This window comes from Alligator mississippiensis, chromosome 9 (assembly GCF_030867095.1).
Source record: "Alligator mississippiensis isolate rAllMis1 chromosome 9, rAllMis1, whole genome shotgun sequence".
NCBI lineage: Eukaryota > Metazoa > Chordata > Crocodylia > Alligatoridae > Alligator > Alligator mississippiensis.
In genome coordinates this window covers 24,342,165-24,361,646 of record NC_081832.1, presented here as the reverse complement: position 1 = coordinate 24,361,646, position 19,482 = coordinate 24,342,165, and the positions used below count along the sequence as shown (strand labels likewise).

The 19,482-nt window shown below is 48.1% G+C and overlaps 1 protein-coding gene across 4 annotated transcripts in view; it reads left to right on the top strand.

Annotated features, from left to right (window-relative positions):
* Positions 1-19,482, top strand: part of ITCH (itchy E3 ubiquitin protein ligase) — a 162,614-nt gene that overhangs the window by 7,026 nt on the left and 136,106 nt on the right. For 3 of the 4 annotated variants that reach the window (XM_014609641.3, XM_019484672.2, XM_059733245.1), the window contains exon 1: positions 17,686-17,784. The gene's annotated coding sequence lies outside the window, so the exon portion shown is untranslated. Of the gene's footprint in view, positions 1-610; positions 695-17,685; positions 17,785-19,482 lie in introns of those variants that run through there. The other variant, XM_019484673.2, reaches the window with a different exon arrangement.

Below are 19,482 nucleotides of genomic sequence, written 5' to 3'. Positions count from 1 at the left end.
TGCCTCTTTAAAAATTGGTTATCAAGACCAAAAGTCTTCCTTGGTGCACCCCAGAAAAAACCTCTGGATCTCTGAGCTTCCATATTCTAGTGCTTTACAGCAAACAACTGTGATGTACACTATTAAGGATTTATCATTTTACTGTAGCAGACATTCCATATACAGGATAAGAGACTACTGTTGTTTCCAGTTACTCTGTTAGCTTAAATGTGGCTCTGAGTTAGGGTTCCACATGTTGGATTTCCTTTTTTTTGGTTTGCTTATTTAAAATTTAGGGTATTCCTTTTCATAGTTGTTAAAATAACACTCAACTTGCAAAGTCAGGCGCTCAAGTTAGTAAATGCTAGAATTAAAGTTGCCCTGCCAACCCTTATTTGGCTCCCTTTTGATTCATTCATAGTTTTTAATACTAAAGAAGACCATTAAAAGGTCTGGGCCAGGAGTAGGCAATTATTTGGGCTGGAGGACCACTTAGTTTTGGTGAGTTGTTGGGGGCCAGGTACACACACCTGAAAGCTTGCACAGAAAGGAATTTTTCTGCTACTATTTAGTTGGTCTAATAAAAGATATTGCCTCTGACCCAAGAGCTTTGTTTATCTCTCTTTCTCAGACCAACACAGCTACAACATAGATCCCCGAATCCTAGAGAACTGGATTTTATGCCTGTCTTTGCCATGTTTCCTAGATGATGCTGGTAAGTCACAAGGGCTGTTAATTGTGTGTTCTTCATTTTCTGGTTGAGTGGCTTAAGATACCATAGACCAGACTGTAGAAATACTGAGCACTTGTGATTGTAACTGAAGTGATTGTGCATGGTTGAATATGTAAAGTGCTGTGTAGCGCCTCGGGGTGCACTGATAGAGATTTTGAGGGCCAATACCAATAGCTGATTTTTAAGGAGGCATATTGGCAAACACCAATCCAATTTCCGATACAGCCTGGAGAGCGGAATGCAGCTGGTAAGTCTGTTGTGGTGGAAAGGGAGGGGGGAGGGAAGGGGCAGTGGGGGACAGATCAAGGCCCCTGCAGTGAGGGAGGAGTGGGGCAGGTGCTGCCCAGCCAGGGCAGGGTGGGGCACAGAATGGAGCTGCAGCTCATCCTAGGGGCATGGGTGGAGGCAGCTCCCACCACTGCACGCACCCCAGGGTATGGAGGGGGAAGGTTGTGCCCACAAGTCTGCGTGGGGCACGGGCAGGGGGGGCTGTGGCTATGAGTTGGGGCCAGGGCTGCGCCAGGCTCTTCCTAGTAGGGGCTAGGCTGGGCTGCACTCGGGGCAGGCAGCTGTGGTACTGGGAGGGGGGCTGCATGGCAGGGTGCAGCCACCCTAGGATTTGCCATAGCCCCCTTCCCAGCATTGCCTGTCCGAAGTGCAGCCCTAGCCCAACCTCACCCCCACCCACCCCATGTACCAGGAAGAGCCCAGCACAGTCCTCACCCCAGCCCACAGCTGTAGCTCACCCTCCCCATGCCTTGGGCAGACCCAGGGGCACACCCCCTCCCATGCCCTCCTAGGGTGCGCACAGCAGCAGGAGGTACCACCCCTCCCCACGCTTGCATCTCCCAGACAAGCCACAGCTCTATCCCGCACCCCACCCTGCCCCAGCTGGGCAGCGCCTGCCCCAGCCCCACTTCATCCCTCATCACAGGGGCCTTGATCTGTCCCCCCCCAACCCCCCCCAATGCTCCTTCCCCCCTCTCCTTCCACCACAACAGACTTACCAGCTGCACACAGCTCTCCATACTGCCAGGCTGTGCTCCTCGCTGCCTACATGCTATGCTGCGGCTGCACGCATGCACGGACATTTATTGGCTAAATTATTGACCACATGAGGCTAATTTCCGATGCAGTCTGTCACGGCGGGGTCCTCGCGGAGAGCCGTGATCTCCTTGAGGCCCTCTCACTGCGCTACTCCAGCCCGAGGGCACCCTCCATTCTCGCCCACCACGTCTTGATCGAATATGTAATAGGGAGGCTGCCTTGTGTTTCCTCGGGCCTGTCAGCTCCTGGACCCCTCGTGGGTCTCCCCGTACAATGGGCGCTACCCAAGCGCCCTAGCCTTATGGGCTATGCGGGGCTCCTACCAGCTCCTAATACCACGCCCCAAGCCTCGCAGATGTAATGGATGTTGTTCGGTCTGTACGCCCGCTTCCCGGGCCTCCTCTCTAATGTGGCCTACCCTGGGCTCCCTCTCTCGTGCCCAGCCTCTTGCTGGGACTCTCATCTAGCCCACTCTGAGCCTCCCCTGCCGGTGTGGTTCCGCTCAGGGACTCTCTAGCGGGCCTCCGGTCCTATGGGCCAACCGTACGGATACCCTCCCTGACTCTGGCTCACCGCGGTGCTACTCCCTGTCTTCTCAGGGGCAACCGCAGCACCCTGCCTTGGTCTGAGGGGTATTGCCGCATTAGCCTGCGGCCAGGCTCGCTATGCCGGTGCGCCCACACTGGGCTCCTCAACAAAGCACAATGGCGTTCCCCCTCTCTGGGGCTCGCCGCGCCCACACTGGGCTACTCAGTAATACACAATGGCATTCCCCCTCTCCGGGGCTCGCCACACCCACACTGGGCTACTCAATACTGTACAAGGGCGTTCCCCCCTCTCTGGGGCTCGCCGTGCCCACACTGGGCTACTCAGTAATACCGCCCCTTTCCTGGGGCCAGGGGCTATGTTCCCCCACACGCAATCCGGGGTCTCGGTCCCTGTCCGCAACCTACAGGCTGCGCCCGCGGCCCACTAGCCGCGCTCCTCGCTGCCAGCTGCTCGCACAGTGGCGTGCGAGCTGCGCCTTCCCTGGCGCTATACAGGGGGGCTATGTTCCCCCACACGCAATCCAGGGTCTCGGTCCCCGTCCGCAACCTACGGGCTGCGCCCGCGGCCCACTGGCCGCGCTCCTCGCTGCCAGCTGCTCGCGCAGTGGCGTGCGGGCTGCGCCTTCCCTGGCGCTATGAAAATAATGCGCCCTCTTGGCGCTAGGGCACCCCACACTCTCTGGGGTCCTTGTAATTGAGGCCTCCTCCAACCCCTACAGCCTCACCCAAGCCTCCGGGTGTAATATACAGAGCCAAACGTAAACTAGAGCCTCCTGGCTATAACACAAACCTAAAGCCCCCTGGCTAAACCATAGTGCCCATCCTCTCAGGGCTATCACGAGCTGTACTTGCGAGTCATGCTCCTTTCCATATCTCAGCTGAGGGAGCTCCAGCCTCTCCAACTGCTGGCAGAGAACTGCCAGCCTGGCTTTGGCCCTTATAAAGGGCCAGGCCCTGCCCCCTACAGGCAGCTGGCTCCGCTTGGTTGCTCCGGCAACCTGCAGCTGCGCTCATTACCTGAGCAAGCCTCAGCTGGGCTTGTTATGTCAGGCCAGGGCGCGCTCACTCGCTCCCTGGCAGTTCCTCCTTTCTAGGAGCAGGGGTACCGAGGTGCCCTGCGACACAGTCAATTTTCTTTATATCAGTGCCGATCCATTATCAGACCTATGTGTTGGTGCACCTCTAGTAGCACCAATTTCTCTGAACAATCAAGCCCAGATTGGACTTGCAAAATTAGTGGATGCACCTTACTCTGTGTACTTCAGTTCTTCACCTGTAAAACAGAATTTAATACCACTTATTTACCTCAAAGGTGTAGCAAAGATTTATATTTGTAAAGTTATAAGGTCCTGTGGCAAGACCAAACGTAAAAGCAGCCACAAGGAAGTCACTTTGTTTAATCAGTACATGGTATGAAAGAAGAATAGTAAACGAGGGTCTACATATTGAATTGCAAAGATAAAAGGAAATATTGAAAAACTACCCATTCAGGGAGCATGCTGTTTAGCTCAGGTGATTAGAGTGTGGGTCTAATAATACCAAGGCTACAGGTTTTATTGGACTAGATTGGTTGGACTAGATTAGTCCTGGTTGGACTAGATTAGTGGTTTTCAACCTTTTTTCATTTGCGGACACCTAAAAAAAATTGTATGCAGGTGCGGACCCCTTTGAATTGTAAATATAGGTATTCACATACTTTTGATTGATCATAGTCATTTTTTGCAGACCACTTAGACATAGTCTGAGGACCCCCAGGGGCCTGTAGACCACAGGTTGAAAACCACTGGACTAGATCTCTTGAAGTCCCTTCCAACCTTACTTCTCTATGTCTGTGTCATCCTGTGTACAGGGGACTGTATTATTATGTGTGTATGCAGTGCACACAGGTTGTATTCAGGTTGCCTATGCACTGGAACCTTAATTCTGACACAGAGGGGTACCTAGGCAGAGCCCTGTGTAGTGGTGACTCATGGGGCTCTGGCTGCTATTTTGGTCCCCCTAAGTTAGTGCCAGGGCTTGTGCCCCACTTGCTGCTGCCTTAGTTGCACCACTGTTCTGATATTTTCCAGCCTCTAAGCACCTGATTTGCAATCTTCTTGTTTTTTAACATAATGTCCCACTGTGAGGGCACTGCCTGATATAAACCCTAATGTTCTTTTAACATAATGTTTTTGTATATAATCTATTCTATTAGATGGAAAGAGAAAAAGCACATTCAGCCTGCAGGCTTTAAAAGGGAGTAGAAGCCACCCTGGGTCACCCTTTGGCTGGAACAGAGATTGGGAGGAAGGGGTATTTTTACTGTGTTGCTTGCTATCACTCTCTTTTTTAAAAAACTGAAGTATGTTTCCTTGGGAGGATAAGTGGGTTCTGGGGACAACCATACCTCCCCTTTGAGAAAGGCATGGGAAGGAGAATTGGGGGGGGGAGGACTCCCTTGCCCGTAACACACAGGTGGGGAAATATGGGGGGAATACTTGTTTTTCTTGTATAGAAGTATTGAATGTGGATTGTGAAATGAGGTTCACTTGGATGGAGAGGACAGCTAGTCAGAAGCAGGGGAGTGGAAAATGGGGTGATTGCTCTTGAATTTTGGGGGGGAAAGATTTTTTTGTGGTACCTTATCTTCATATTTTATTTTGTTTCTATACTTTTTTTGTCTTTTATTGTAAGCTACCCTGAGCCATTTTTAGGGAAGGGTGGCATATAAATTGGATAAATAAGCAATGTAACAGACAGCCATTGTTAATATCTTGAGTCTGTCTTTCCAACATCTTGCATCTGTTGCTAATCTTCAACTGTAAATTCTTTGGAGCAGGAACTGTATCATCTTACATGTCTGCAGTGTCCCACGAGAAGGTTGGTTGCTTCCTGTGCCCCTGAAGTTCTGCATTATAATACAATAAAATAAAGAAGCAATAATAATGATAATAAGGACAAAACTCTCAGTTAAGCTGATACAAAACTGATGGAATTCCGCTAGTTTCATTGGCATTAGAGTGCATTTTTATCAATTAAGCTAAAATATAAAAGATGCTAATGATTATTATAGTATTTATCCCAATAATGTTAAATTCAATCCAGTCTAACTAGCCAAATCTAACTGAAATGAGATTAGACCACATCCTATGTGTCCCTCCATCCTGCCTGATCTTAACACAGGTCTTCATACTCCTGCATTCTGATTTTGTGTGCATTGTCTTAGTAGCAGATGCTTCCTAATGTTAAATCCCCATTAGAGGGCAGAGGTAGTCTTGAACAAGGCCCATAATCAATTTAGATAAGAGCATCTATGGGTGAAGCAGTTATTACTTCTCTTTTGAGGCAGCATTTGATATAAATAACTAGGGTGATCCAAAGTCTAAAGAGACACTGGGTATTTGTTGAATAAAGATTGGAAAGGACAAGTTTGAGAACATACAGTCTGTCCACACACTGCATTCAGAGAGAAAGCTCCACTGGGATGAATGGAACTAGTGCCAAGACAAGCTCAAACTAATGTGGGACCCCTAGAAAAAACATTACATTCAGCCCTGGTCTGGCCTCCATCTAAACTGGACAATGGAATTAGTTTAGTCCCTGAACAACCTCAAATTCTGGGTTGGTATAATACAGGTGGCTTAAAACCACTCATATTGCCAAGCATAAGACAAATGCAATTAATGACTAAACCTGGAGTCTGGTGTAGCAAGTTTAGCCTAATATAAGTTATTTCCTAATCCTATCTGGCAAACATGTGAAGCAAGTTGAGCCTAAAATGAGTCTTTCCTAATCCAAAGTGGTATATCAGCACTGTGTCTGCAGGGGCAGCAGCCCTACTTCTTAGCATTACTACTGGCATAGCTTAGTGAGTCAACAGTATAGGTAGTTCCTGTAGAACCAGTTGCTGCTCTGAAATAAACTTCAGATTGGGTGGGCAGAGTACATTAGATAAGTACACAAAATTACAGGGCATTGGTAATGGTCTGGATCGCTAAACTGTCTGTTCCAAGTGTAACACCTGATTTTTTTTTGATTTTTTTTTTAAGATATCCAAGTTCTATTTGGAATGCAGCATGTTTGTGTTGTCAGCCAGAGCTGGACTTCTGAGAAATGTGCTTTCAAATTTAAGTTTGTTTTTTTGTTTGTTTGGTTTTTTGTTTTGTTTTTTTAACTGCCTGTGTTATAGGGGAGGGGGGCAGCAGCGGGGAATATACCAGCACTGAGATAGAATTTTATTAGTAGCTGTTAAGAGTCATGAACCAAAAACATGACAAAGCCAGAAGGGAAATACAGAGCGCCTGAGTAGAGGACTAACATAAGTGGGATGGGGGTGAGGAGGGGAACGCCCCTAGGTTAACAGAAAATACAATTACTACCACAATGACAGATCTAAAGTCTACTGAAAGTAATGGAAAGAATCCCATTGACTTCAATGAACTCTGCATCAAGCCTCATGTTATTTAATGATAGATTCTCATTCTGAATTAGCTTTTCATATAAATATATAAAAATTCACCATCTAGGTCTCATCTGTTATGTACTCTGGATTTTTTCATGCTAAACTAATCTGGGAATTTCCTGCCACTTCAAATTTGGTGGTTGTAAAGGTGTGTAGGTAGGCAGGTAGATGGATAGATGGATGCTTTTATGCCTGCATTCCATGTTAACTGAATTGTCCTCCCTTTTCCATACTTTTCAGTTCTATCAAATGTGGGACTTGGGATGTCAAAGTCATTTTTAAAGTCAGTAGAATGAATCTGACTCAAAGTACAGCACAGACACAAAATACAGTACAGGGAGAAATATTGTCAAAGATTCTTTTAACGCATCACTGATATGTCTCAGATCTGATAATCCTTTTAACATTATTGGATGATTCAGCCTTTCACGTGTAAATAATTTATAGCAATGCAAACAAGGGAACTCATTTGTATAGAAACAGAAATAAATACAGCTCTCATGACATAAAGTCTCCTCCCACTTCCCATGGCATTTGCATTTCAAAAGTACTTATTCTTACAAGGATAGAAAGAACCAATTCCAATGGAAATTCAGTGGAATTTAGATGGTCCAGTCCCTTTGGTTCCCTTGAAAATCCCAGTCATAGCACTGAGTGCTGTTGGGAAATAGCAAAAACAAATATAATGCCAAACAAAGGGGCTGGATTTGCAGCTTTGTAGAGTGAAACCTCTAACAAATCATGGAATAGATAAAAATTGAACAGAGGAAGCATCTTCACACCTGTGTGTCTCCAGTTTGACCAGAAAGAAGCATGACTAATGTAGAAAAAGTTATTTGATGTCCTTAAGTCCTTCAACAATGGATTTCCAACAGTATCAACAAATGCCAATTCATGAAAATCATCAAGTGGACATTCAGCTAGTGGACCAAGATTAATCCATTCATCTCTCACGATCTTCTCCCACTTAGACAAAATCAGCAGTTCTGTACCAATATTATTTGTGAATACAGTATTGTCTCAATGGTGGCTGCATTTCTTACCATTTTGTCTTAATCAGGATCTCCACTACTCCTTAGTTTTCAAGTATCCATGGAAATCAGTGATGCTTAAATTTCTGGGAAGTAGGAATTCTTTGTCATTGGCCCCCACATAGACCTCAAATTCATAGACACAGCTTGTCAAACAATAGGAAGGAAAAAAACCAGGACATTTTGAAAAGTTCCAAAGTTATTTCCATCCCCTCAAGCTAGAAAAGGGACACAATGAATGCATTTAGAATGTATATGAACACCATAATAAAATACTGTATTTTTCCTTCTTTGCTCCTTTATTTCTCTACATAAAAAGGTGTGGGACCCAGGAGAAAACAAGAAACCAAAAATAACCTTTTTTTTTTTTTCATTTTAAATTTTTTTTAATTTTGAAGAAAATTTTCTTGTAAAGTATTCCATTTTCAAAAAATGAGCTATATTTTTTCCTACAAAAAGTAGATGTGTTTAGGATTTTTTTCACCTAGCTGTATTCTAAAGCTGTAGCTACTTGAACATAAATCCCAAAACTCTAACACAAAAATCTGGGAGCCAGGGGTGGGAACAAGGAAGTAGATGGCCCTCCAGTACCTTAGCCCAATCGTTTATTGGTTGGGGCACTCCCCCTGGAAGGAGAAGACTTTAAACTTCCCTCACATGAAGGGGAGATTGAATCTACATCTCTGTAACTTCCCATTACACAGTGCTCTAATCACAGGCCACAGATTAGACATCATCCATCCCTCATCTTGAAACTGAGCCACTGCACCTTTCATTTAATAGTCCTTGAATGGAGAACAATGGGTAAGTGTCTACCCTGTTGGAAGCAAGCATCCAGAACCCAGGGCCTCCACCCTTCCACAGTGACAGTCTGATGAGCCTCACACCTTCTAGCTTAGTGTCTTCTTCCTGGACCTATATAGCGCCCTCTCCTGGCTGTTACAGAACTGGCTAATGCCTTACCTACGGCCTGGTAGATAAACTGCTATGGTGGGAAGTTCATAGAATCATAGAAGTAGGGTTGGAAGAGACCTTGCAGATCTTCAGGTCCGACCCCCTGCCTGGGCAGGAAGAAAACTGGGCTCAAATGACCCCAGCCAGGTAGGCATCAAGCTGCTTCTTAAGGACCCCCAGGGTAGGAGCCAGCACCACTTCCCTTGGAAGTTGGTTCCAGATCCTAGCCACCCTAACTGTGAAGTAGTTCTTACAGATGTCTAATCTAAACCTACTCTCCAACAACTTGTGGCCATTATTCCTTGTTATCCCAGGGGGCGCTATGGGAAACAAGGTCTGCCCTAAACCCTTCTGGTCCCCCCTAGTGAGTTTATAGATGGTCACCAGGTCCTCCCTCAGCCTTCTCTTGTGAAGGCTGAACAGGTCCAGGTCCCATAACCTCTCGTTGTAGGGTCTGCCCTGCAGTCCCCGGATCATGCGGGTGGCCCTCCTCTGGACCCTCTCAATGTTGTCCACATCCCTCTTGAAGTGGGGTGCCCAGAACTGGACACAGTACTCCAGCTGCAGCCTGACCAGTGTCGCATAGAGGGCAAGGATCACCTCCTTGGACCTACTTGAGATGCACCTGTGGATGCACGATAAGGTCCGGTTAGCCCTGCCGACCGTGACCTCGCATTGTCGGCCCACGTTCATCTTGGAGTCAATAATGACTCCAAGATCCCTTTCTGCCTCCGTGCTCTCAAGAGGGGAGTTTCCCATCTTATAAGTGTGCTGCTGGTTACTACTGCCCAAGTGCAGCACCTTGCACTTGTCAGTATTGAAACGCATCCTGTTTTTGTTAGCCCACCCCTACAACCTATCCAGGTCTTTCTGCAGTCTCTCCCTCCCTGCTAATGTGCCCACCTCTCCCCAAATTTTGGTATCATCAGCAAATTCAAATTGAAGAGATGCAGGTCCAAACCCCAATTGGTGAGGAGGCCTAGAATCTGGGGCTCCCATTTCTTGGGCAAGTGCCTTAACCATTGTGCTAAAAGTAGGAGGGTTCCCCTCCTCCATCTAAACACTCTCTAGTCATGAGTTTTTGCCCAACCACATTTTCAGGATTCATAAATGTATGGAACTGCCTGCTTGCCCAACCAGCACACAGTCTACTGAGCATGTTCAGTAGCTGTGTGGTACACAAACTATGCATAAGTACCAAAACCAAGTCATGCAACTGGGTAGGTACCATTTGGGTACAGAAAGAGTAATGGGATTCTTCCCTATGCCACTGCCTTTCATTGAATTTGTATATACTTTTCTGACCAGATTTATTCCCAATAGAGCAGTGATGTCATATTTTGTAGGTCTCATTTCACACAGAGAAAAATAATGCTCAACTTACTGTGTAAGTAGCTAAGGAACAATATTCCCAAAATACACATTGACCTTCCTGTAAAATACATTCCTGTCTTGGGATGTATTTGCCTTCCCAGGCACCTCAAAATTCCTTCCCCATCCTCTGCTTATGTATTGGGAAGCACTTCAACAACCAAGTACTTAATTTCCAGGCCAAATTAAATCCCCATCTCACTCACCCCTTCGTTGTTTTTTCTAGAAATGGCAGTAGCCTCATATCTCCTTTCCAAACTTTACCATTTTCCAGATAGCAGGAAGCCATTTATTTAATCCTGTTGACACCTACATTCCATGTAGGAGTAGTCAAACAGGATTTTAAACAATAATTATTAATTAGCATATTGCCTCTCTGTGTCAACCTATATTCCTATTTTAACGGATGAAGGGAGTTTATTTCAGGCTTAAACAAAAAGCACAATACACCAGCAATTCTCATATTACAAATGCAAACTTCACAATCAAAAGGTTAGTTATAATGTGGCAATCACTTGCCATAACAATTATCTACCAGCAAAAGAACTGTAAGGCTTACTTAATAATTGTTTATAAAATGCTTTGGAATCCACAAATGGAAAGTGGAAAAGAAATGGAAATACTATGTTTTCTATTCATTGCTCATTTTTCAAAGAGCTGGACAATGCAGCAGTTAAAATGGCAGCTGTTGGTTTACCCTGATGTTCTGAAATGCAGTACTGAAAACATGAGTTATAGTGGTGACTCCTGCAGGTCAGTGTTGTGGTACAGTTGTATGACAGTTTATGGATAGGAAGCCCCATTTCCACCCATGCCATTACACATGAACGACGCCTGCCCCTGGCGGCTGGGCGTGGAGGGGCACAGCAGTGGCAGGAGTGCGGTGGTGGCATCAGGAAGCGGGAGCTCCCGCAGACACCACCAGCACTGTTGACAGGGGGGTGGAGAGTGCCAATCTCTTTGTACGGGATGCATCCCCACACTCAGGGTATGTGTCACAACCCAGAGTTGTGATTTTTTGTTTGTCTGTGCTTTGGCACTGCTAAATTATTTTTCCCGCTAAATTGCAGCTTCCTTGCACGGTGGAGTTTTCTGCTGCAGAAGAGAACCCCGGTGCAACGGAGAATTTCCTGCCAATTTGAAGCTTTCTTTGCATGGTGCATTTCTTTTGCATCTAAGAAATGCACGGTGCAAGGAGTTCCCGCCATTTGTATGAAGATTCGTGCCACATTACTGGCCGATTCTAATACATGCACACGTAGCAGCTAGCAATTGGCTTGCTAGCCGTATAAAAAGCTTGGGTGGTTTCCGCCCAAGTTGGAAAGAAATTAATTGGAGAGAGAGCAATTGGAGTTCAAGAGGGAGAGCGTGAAGATCTCTAAGCGCTACGGATCCTTACAGACCCAACGCATTTCTTAAAAGGCAACAGAGGCCTGAACAGCCTCTAACCTCTCCCCGTCGCCGATAAATTCCTAGATGTATCCCTTCCTGCATATTAAAGATACGAACCCGCGGAGCCTTAACAACTCCAGGGCAAGAAAACCGAACCGAACCCACGGAGCTTCGGCAACTCCGTGGGAGAGAAACTACCGAACCCGCGGAGCTTTAACAATTCCGGGGCTAGAACGAATTTGTCGTAGTCCTCCAACGAGGATTTAAGCGGAGCTGCACCTGAAAACTGTCCAGCCTACACCGCGACCATCTTGGGTGTAAGTAAATAATCTTTAAATCAACCACTACGCGTCCGTGACTAATTCTAGCTCGCCCCCGGTCTCCTCCGGCCCCGCGTGCCCGGGCTGCTGGCCACAGCCCGCGTGTGCAAAGATGGGCCCGGCTCGCCCCCGGCCCGCACAGTATGCACATGCACCCACATGCACCCCCTACACGTCATCCCTGCTATTACAGATGCAGTAGGTAAACTGTACATGCACTTGCATCTAATGAAGTACATAGATACATGCAACACAGACATTTTTTTTAAAAGTGCCAGTGAATTTGCTTCTCCATTCTAAGGAGCCAAAAAGCAGGTTTGTACAGCTGTAGAAATTATGAAGAACACATAAAACAAGTACACCCCCGATTGCATTGGTGCCACATAATCCTGGTGTTGTTCCTCCTTTATCTGTTACTGTACTTCACTGATAGAGATGGACTTCATCAAGAAAGAAAGTATAGACATGATTGAATGAAGTATGCTTTATTTTTGTCTATATCTGGCAAAGACAAACAAATCAGTAGTCTGTGCACCTGGAATGCCTTCTCTTTATTATTACTGTGCAGCCATTTCCATTGAACTTCCAACTGATTCACCAGCAGTTGAAAAGGAAATTGATTAGGGTTGCTGAGGTTGAACAATAACATTTTTCTGAAACGACAGCTGCAAAGTGAGATGAGAAAACAACACAGATGACAATGGTGATGCCGTAGGGAAGAACTGCTGTAAATTGTTAATCAGCATCTGCTTTAGCAACCAGTATCTTTGAAACAAAAGAAAGAGGCAGAAACAGTTAGGTTGTCCAAGATATACATGCACATCTCCCACTGAAGTCAGTGTGATCGTTGGACTTGCCTTTTTTTCTGAAACATGAAACTCCCACTAAAGGCAATACAAATTTCAATGCCCAGATAGTAATAGATGTAATATAGAGAGCGCTTTGGAAATCTGATGAAAGGTACTGTACACATTTAACACTAAACTTATTTGTCATTAGTCTAGAGCAGGGGGCTGTGGGCTGGGTCTGGTCTGCCAAGCTATATTATCTGGACTCTGAAACTCGGGCAATTTGGCTGTGGATCAAAAGTGCATCAACAGCAATTATGCAAGAGACAGCTTTCTTTGAGTGGTATCTTTTATTGGACCAACTATGTAGTCAGGATAAAGTTAGACAGACTTTCGTATGCAAGACATTCTTCATCAGTTCTTAAAGTAATTAGTCAAAAAGGGCATGCAGCAGCAGGTGGCAAGCACTTCAGCAGGAATTTGATGACAGGGGATGCAGCAACAATGACTCGGTCACAAGTGACAGCCTGCTTCAGACTGACCTGCATTATTTTGGCCCATCATGTTATAAAGGTTGCTTACCCCGGTCTAAAGATATGAGGCCCAGTTAGGCAAACATGGTACTGCCATTAAATCAATATGAGTGTGTTGCTCCTATGGTGATGAGTGTCTACCATGATAAAAATAATACTATGGGAACAATCTTGAAATGATTATCTGCAGAGGTGAAGGACAATACAATGATTCTACACTTGGAAAGATTGTGAGGGTCAAGTTTAATTTTGCTATTAATTTGTTAGACTTTTAAAAATAAAATATTATCATACCTATGAATACTTTTGAACTCATAAAGATGAAAAGAAAAATTAAAAGTGCTTTTTTAACAATAAAATTCTATTTCAGCAGCTATTCAATTCACATTCAGCCAAATCAGCTTCCTGTGCATGATCAAAAGGATCTCGAAAAATGGTGAAAAACACAGGTTTACCTGAGAAAAATGTGGATTTCTCATTTTAGCTGAGAAACACGTGGATTTTGCACTTTTGCAGAGCTGTCTGCAGGCTGGCAGAGTTCCAGCCTGCAAGGAGCAGGTGGAGGGCGGTCAGGCAGGGCACGCCATGTGCATGTATATGCACATGGCCAACAGGAAGCCTGGAGAGCACCTCCCATAAGTAAGTCCAGGGAGGAGTGGGGATTGAGACCCCCACAGGGAGGGAGTTGGGAAGGGCTGGGGCTAGGGCTGCTTCCCAGCTGGGTGGGCCTGGGGCCCCAGAGGGAAGAAGGACAGGGCTACAGTTGACTCATCCAGTGGGGGGAGGGGGTTCCCCACTGCTGCATGCCCTCGGGTGGGGTCAAGGGGACCCATGCCCCCTAAATCTGTGCGCAGGGTGGGGGTGAGTTGCCTGCTGCAGGCATGGGCTCCCCACCCTGCTACCCTCTCCCTGGGTCACTGCAGCCCAGCAAGCAGGACCCAGTGTGGCAGGGCAGAGCGCAGCCAGGCAGGGAAGCTCCATGCTGCCCTAGCAATGCACCCCCTGCCCGCCTGCAGCAGCAGGGGCAGCAGAGTGGGGTTGGGCCACTCACTGTTGCAGGTTGGGCAGGGGGCACATTGCCAAGGGAGCATGGGGCTCAACAGCAGGGAGTTTCCCTACCCAGCCCTACTGCTGTGCTGCGCCAAGTCTCACTTGCTAGGCTGCAGGGAACCTGGGGGAGGGCAGCAGGGCGGGGAGCCCACAGCAGGCAACCCACCCCATGCACAGATCTAGAGGGCATGGGTCCCCCACCCTGAACAGGAGTGCGTACAGTGGCAGGGAGCTAGCCCCCAACCAAGCCTGCAGTGGGCAACCCCCACTCGCCCTCCACAACATCAGCTCCTGCTGTGCTACCTATGAGAGAGATAGAGCTGCACTCTGCACTTCACGGCACTGCAGCAGCAGGCAGTGGGGGCTGAGGTGCACCAGCCAGGCTGTGGGGCTGTGGCTGGGGAAGGAGGGGCACCTGCAGGGCTGGGGGCTGCAGGTACGGGGTGAGGTGCACCCACGGGGGGGGGGGGGGCTGTGGGTGGGGTGTGAGAGGAACCAACAGGGCTTGGATGGCTGTGGCTTGGGAGTGAGGGGCCTGGACTTGTGTCCTGGTGAGCAAAGGGGAGAGGGAAAGCTCTGATTTATCCATGATAGAGCCCAAAATAAAATACCAAATTGTATAGGTGTGAGGGGCTAGCTCGTAGCGATTTAGCCCAGGGGTTTTGAAAGATTAAAAGATGATTGGAGGGCTTGGGATTCCCTTTCCTCACCTCACCAATCAGGCCCCAGAGACTCACGCTCCATGCCCCCTGATTGGCTCCTTGGGTCACCTGGAGGGGGATAAAAGGGCCAGCGCAGCTGATTCAGGAGAGACCAGTGAGAGACCACAAGAAAGGAGTTTCAAAGAGCTGGCAAGAGCTGGGCCAGTGGGGTGGGAGTAGTTGCCCCAGAAGAACCTGAAGGAGTGGGACCTGCAGGCAGCAGTTGGACCCTCAGCAGCACAGTGTGCGGCCAGGTGGAGAGGCTCCCCACTGGGTTTCAGGAGCCCCTAGGAGAAGCTGTGGCCAGCAGGAGAGACTACCCAGCTCCAGTAAGGATCTGAGCAGCAACCTGAGAGGTTCCCAGCTCTGCTTCCAGCTCCACCAATAAGAGGCTGGGAAGTTTGATGTGAAGCTGGGGCTCCTGGAAGGTCAAGATCCCTAGCAGTTTGAAGCACTATTAGCACTGGTGGTTGTATGGTAGAGTTTCTGCCTAGCAGATGGGAGCTCTGAGTTCAAGTCCCAGCTGGGATAACTTAGTGTGAGTGAAGTGATGGGGACAAGTTATTGTTGCAGTGGAAAGGGATCATTGTGTTTTCCCTCTCTCCCCCACCCTTCCAGGTACCTAGATCCTATATTCCTTGTTATTTAACTTTTTGTATTTTGTGCCTTTTTATATTTTGCCGAGTATTGTTTGTTCTGCTGTTCATGTTTTATATTTTGTCAACCTTGTCTTTTGTCAACTGGATGAATATGCCTATGATCATAAGTGTCTAACCTTTATTGAATCCTGCCCCCTCAGAGTGTTGTAGTGTCCCCTATACCCCCTGGTTTTATACCTGTTATGTTCTCACTACTGTTCTCTCATTAAAAAGTATATAGTTAAGTCCTCATTAGTGATCTGGCTCTGCTCTATAGGGGGAGGAGGGTCCCTACACCTCCCACAGCGCTTGTGCACCTGCTCTGATCCCTTCAATTGGAGAGGGGGTACATCTTGGAGTATCACCCAGGTTACATAGGTAGTTAGAATTTATTTTATTATAGTGATTGAGGCACTGGTAGGCTTCCAAATTGATATGTTTAAAATTGTAAACTTATCAATAAAACATTGTGTTCAATTGATACCTATATAGTGGGGTCTCATTTTAATTGAGGATTTGGAGGTTTTTGAGAGAATTTGTGATTTTATTTTACCAGAGAAGACCAGGATCCCTGGTGATCAGCTCCACAGCTGCTCGTTTTTCTGTGAAAATAGATTTTAACTAGTTTTAGTGTCCTGTTCAGGGGCTGCTTGAGCCCAGGGCTTGAATGAACTGATCAACGGGCATTGTTCAAGTCATGCTTAAAAAACAAGAAAACCTTAAGTAACTACTATATGGAAACAGTCAGTCAAAACTGCTTGTGTCACAAACCCTTACTAGAGTCACCCTATTGCTTAGCTTATAGAGGATGAGATTGTGCTCTACCTTCTTGTTGCCAGGAGGATTCATAGATTTCATAGACATTAGGGCTGGAAGGGACCCCGGAGGATCATCGAGTCCAGCCCCCTGCCCAGGGGCAGGAAGTCAGCAAGGATCATAGGATCCCAGCAAGATAAACATCCAAATGTCTCTTGAAGGTGTTCAAAGTGGGGGCTTGAACCACCTCCAGTGGCAGTCTAGTCCAAATCTTGGGGGCTTGGACAGTAAAGAAGTTCTTCCTTATGTCTAGCTTGAAACAGTTGCAGAGGAGTTTGTGACCATTCGATCTTGTCATCCCTTGGGGTGCGCTGGTGAACAGACGTTCCCCCAGATCCTGGTGAACACCCCTGATAAACTTATAGGTGGCCACCAGATCCCCCCTGAGCCTACACTTTTCCAGGCTGAAGAGTCCCATAGCTCTCAGCTTCTCATCATAAGGTCTTTTTTCCTGACCTCTGATCATTCACATGGCTCTCCTCTGCACTCGCTCAAGCTTCTCCACATCCTTTTTGAATTGCGGAGCCCAAAACTGGATGCAGTACTCCAGCTGCAGCCTCACCAAGGCCGAGTAGAACGGGAGAACGATGCCCTGTGATTTGCTTGAGAAGCATCTATGGATGCAAGCCGGCGTTTTGCTCTTTACTAGCTGCAGCATCACATTGAAGGCTCATGTTCATCTTGTGGTCAATCATGACCCCCAAGTCCCTTTCATCCGTGGTGCTAGCATTCAAACCTAGCATACAAGGTAATACTAACCCAGAAGCACCAGGCGGGCACGAATTTGTTGCAGTTTTGTTATTGCTGAGCGTGGGCTGTGGCGTGCCGCGTTCCCAGTGGCCACCACCAGACTGACACAGATGGCCGCGTTAGTCTGAAGCCAAGGAGAGGGCGGGGTGGTTTTGTGCACGCGGGGCTGGTTGCAGCGGCGGACGCCCCTGCCCCTCTGAAAGTGCCGGAGGGAGGCCGCTGGAAGCACCGAGCTGCCCGGGCACCGCCGCACTGCGATTCAGGCGAACGGGACGCAGGAACAGATCGACACAGGGCGACAGAGCCCCGGGGGCGGCGCGGCGCTGTGCTGCGCTGCGCTGAGCGGCGGTACGGCGCGGGGCGCGGCCCCAGGCTGCGACAGGCTCCGCATATCCACCCCGCCTTGCCTGCTCCAGCCCGCCCCACGCCGGGTCGACGTGCCTCCCCCCCTACGCCCAATTTGCTTGTGCGGCTCCCGGACCAGTAAAGTGAATGGCCACAGGCCGCCGCCCTGGTACGCGTGCGCAGCGCCAGCGGGGCACGCTGGGAGCTGTAGTTCCAGACCCATCTTGCTTCGGCTGCCGCAGACTGCGCATGCGCCCTACCAGCCCGACTTCGGAAAGTCAGGTCAGAGTCGGCCCGGCTGCCATCTTGGCCGTGGGACCGAGGCGCAGCTGCCGCCGCCCCGCCGGGTAAGGACCTGCCGTGCTGCGTGCGGCCGCCGCGGGCTAGAAGAGGGCTTCGGCCCTGCCGCCTCCCCTCGAGGCGGCGCCGTTGGCCTCGGCCTGCGAGTGGCGCGGTGCCGGTGGGCGGGCCTGGCCCCGGGGCCGCCGAGCCGGGGGCCGCCACGTCCCTCCCTTCCCCGCCTGCCGATAAGGACGGGCCGGCGGCAGCGCCCGAGCCCTGCCCCCGAGTAGCCCGGCGGGGAGGCTGCTCGGTCCTGCGCGGTCTGGTCCGGTCGTTGCGCCCCTCTCCCGCCGCCTCGCCCCTCCTTCCTTCCCTCCGGCGTTTCCTGCCCTCCGTGGGGCTCCTTCCCCCCCGCCCGTTGCCACCACTTGGGCTGCCCTGGAGCCGAGCCCCCGCCTTCCTGACTGCCCGGGAGCGAGCTCCTGTCACCCCCCCCCCCCCCAGCCCTCGCTTTGGGGCTCCTTGGTTTTGTCTTGTGAAAACAGCCGGATCTTTCTGTCGTGGGCCCGCGGATGTGCCTTGCTGCAGTGCGAGGTTACTGCTGTGCGGTACCAGTAGCGCCAGGTTGATCTGAGCTCGTTGTTAGATGTCACCTCGGTGCCACCGCTTGTGCTGGTAACTCTCCTGGATCCAAACGCCCAGCCCTGCCCTCACATGACTACAAAACTTCACCAGTATGGGAAAAAGCCTCAATGCCATGAAATGACATGATTATTTATGTGGCACTGATATTTTTCTTCCATCTCACTTCAACTATTGTTCCACTTTAGTTAGCTATAATTCACAGTATCCTATGGACTAAGCAACCTGAGATTTGTGCAAAGCAGGGGTCGAATGGAGTGCAAACCTTGGGACCTGTCTTATGATGAGGCATCCTTTAAATCCTGTGGAGTTCAAGGAAGCTTTTGTAGTAGAATCAAACTTTTCTGAAAAATTAAGAACTCATATTTAGATAATCTTTTCTATGCCCTTGGCTAATGCAGGATTTTTTTGTTTTTGTATTGTTTGTTTCTCACTACTTTCTCTTGTTTTTGTTACGGTGTCTGAAGGCTGAAGGGAAAACCATTTTGACTAATGAATGTAAACAAGCAGACAAAATGCTGTAAGTGAATGACACTAGACTTTAACTGCTGCTGACTTGATCTACCTGAAAAAAGGCTTAGACAACTAGTAATAAAGGGTTTTCTGTAATAGCGGGCTCCGTCCACCTGTTCAGCACTCCTGCCTGCAAGCAGTGATTCAAGTTTTGTTCTGCCTTCATAGACTGAAAGTTCAGAACAGTTCACTTGTGATTCTGATTGTAGTTTGGCTTGTGCAGCATTGAAAGAAAAAAGCTCTGTTTAGAGTGCCCTCGGTTGTAGTTTTGTTGATAGTTTTAATCATCTCTCTGAATAAATCCACGTCTAAGTGATCATCACAATAGTACATAACAGTCGGCTCTGTGGTGAATGTTCTTACATCTTTAAATAAAAAAGTGGTATAAATACATTTGAAAAGATGAGATGATGCAGTGGAAAATAACTGAAAGTTCTGAATGCCGACTTTGAAAGCTCTTTACAGATCAAACAATCACCATACTGCTTAAAAGTAGATGGAGAGAACAAGGAGAATTGAGTTTATGAAGCACTTCTGCCTGTTTTCTTGCTCCCTTCTGTCTCCTAGGTCAGGGGTTCTCAACCTATTTTAGTGTAAGTACCACTGAC